Below are 2,052 nucleotides of genomic sequence, written 5' to 3'. Positions count from 1 at the left end.
ATAGCTTTTTGAGGGCCTCCTTTGTTTGAGGGCCTCATCCTAGCGATGATTTTATTGGCTGAGCCAAGTACATATTGATGATAAAAGTGAGGGCAGCAAAGTGAAGACGGACAAGTGAGGACGCAAATTGTGATTGGCCAGAACGAGATGATGTACGATGATAAGAGATCCGGCGCTCACTTCACACGGGTGTGATTCTATTCATTTATTCACGGAGATCGTTTCAGTGAACGGAGTTTCAGTGAACGGAGAAGAGTCGGTGAGTTGTGCAGTGAGCGCACAGTACACTGTGATGCGTGGTCTCGCAAAAGCGTCGCTGGCTTTGAAAGGATTTAGCCGGTGTTACATCACGAAGAAGCACCCGTCTACTGTAACAACGACCATTAGTCGAGGACCAGCGAGCACACAGAACGACCAGGGCAATGACGTCTATGACGTCGTCATATCCGGAGGAGGGATGGTGGGCTCGGCCATGGCTTGTTGTTTAGGCGCGGATCCCAATCTGCAGGGGAAGAGGATTCTGCTGCTCGAAGCGGGCGGCAAGAAAGCGATGGACGGCGTCCCCGAACACTACAGCGCCAGAGTCAGTTCCATCAGCCGCGGCTCCGCCGCCCTCCTTCGTGGCGTGGGAGCGTGGGACCACATCACGGCCGCGAGGTGCAAGCCCTATCGGACGATGCAGGTCTGGGACGCCTGCTCCGACGCCCTGATCACGTTCCATCGCGAGGACGACCCGCGGGGCGGCGGCGGCGAAATGGCCTACGTCGTGGAGAACGACGTCGTGGCGGCCGCCCTCTCCAAGCGGAGAGACGCTCCGAGCCAAGCTCCTGATCGGCGCCGACGGAGCCAACTCGGCGGCGAGGCGAGCGTCGGGGATCCGCACGGCGGGGTGGAGCTACGAGCAGTCGGCCGTGGTGGCCGTGCTGCACCTGTCGGAGCCCGCAGCGGCGGAGAACGCGGTCGCGTGGCAGAGGTTCCTCCCCGCGGGGCCCGTGGCCATGCTGCCGCTGTCGGACACGCGCAGCTCTCTGGTGTGGTCCACCGGCCTCCGCCGCGCGCGGGAACTGCTGCAGCTGGACCCGGGGAGCTTCGCGGACGCCGTCAACTCCGCCTTCCGGAGCGACGGGAACCGGTCCGGCTCCCTGTTCCGCAGCGCGCTGTCGGTTCTGACGCCGTCTTCTTCCGCCGGCGCGGCGCGCCGCCAGCTTCCCCCGCGCGTGTCCGGCGTCGGCCCGAAGAGCCGCGCGGCGTTCCCCCTGGGACTGGGCCACGCCGCGGACTACACGAGGCGCCGGGTGGTGCTGGTCGGGGACGCGGCGCACCGCCTGCACCCGCTGGCCGGCCAGGGAGCCAACCTGGGCTTCGGGGACGTGGCTTGCCTCGCGCGGGTCCTGAGCCGAGCGGCATCCGACGGGAAGGACCTGGGAGCGGCGCGCCACCTGCTGGAGTACCAAGCGGAACGACGGCGGCACAACCTCCCCATGATGGCCGCCGTCGACCTCGTGAAACGTCTTTACTCCACCGACGCCGCGCCCCTGGTCCTCCTGCGCACCTTCGCTATGCTGGCCACCGACGTGCTTCCTACGCTGAAAGAGCACATCATGGCGTTTGCAAGCAAGTGACAGGTTTTGGTTGACTCGGATTGATTGGTCGTGGTGACGCACGATATCATCGGTGGCATAATGGGAATCTGCCGTATCGGCCGTAAAAATGCCATATCGGAACGGTCTCAAACTAATCCCAATTATTTAATCGGCAAACAAAATTTTAAATGGAAAAATCTAATACGATGTCAAATCAAAGTAGAAACAAACCTTGCATTTTTCAACATTTAATTTGTGTCAAACAGACACTGGGAAATGAGTATAGGCTATTTATTGATTACTACTTTTAGTAATAAATTAATACTTTATTAACGGGCGTTGGTCCAGAAATCAGATCAGAAATCGGGCATAATTTCATAATTGTGAATAGTTCATCAAGTCCTTGCGGTCTGGTTTCCATTTAGCCATTTAGGCCCTATATGCAACAGTGGTGTTTTCGTCGACTAAA

At 58.8% G+C, this 2,052-nt stretch overlaps 1 pseudogene across 1 annotated transcript; it reads left to right on the top strand.

The window, feature by feature from the left end:
* Positions 1-292: 292 nt before the first annotated feature.
* On the top strand, positions 293-1,622 carry LOC308313403 (ubiquinone biosynthesis monooxygenase COQ6, mitochondrial-like; annotated as a pseudogene). Its single transcript has one exon. The product of its transcript is annotated as a ubiquinone biosynthesis monooxygenase COQ6, mitochondrial-like (transcript).
* Positions 1,623-2,052: the final 430 nt, after the last annotated feature.

The sequence above is a fragment of the Protomyctophum bolini genome, assembly GCF_963924005.1.
Source record: "Protomyctophum bolini genome assembly, chromosome: 3".
NCBI classification, from domain to species: Eukaryota; Metazoa; Chordata; class Actinopteri; order Myctophiformes; family Myctophidae; genus Protomyctophum; species Protomyctophum bolini.
The sequence above is the reverse complement of the archived record's forward strand: the minus strand, read 5'-3'. Positions and strand labels throughout refer to the sequence as shown.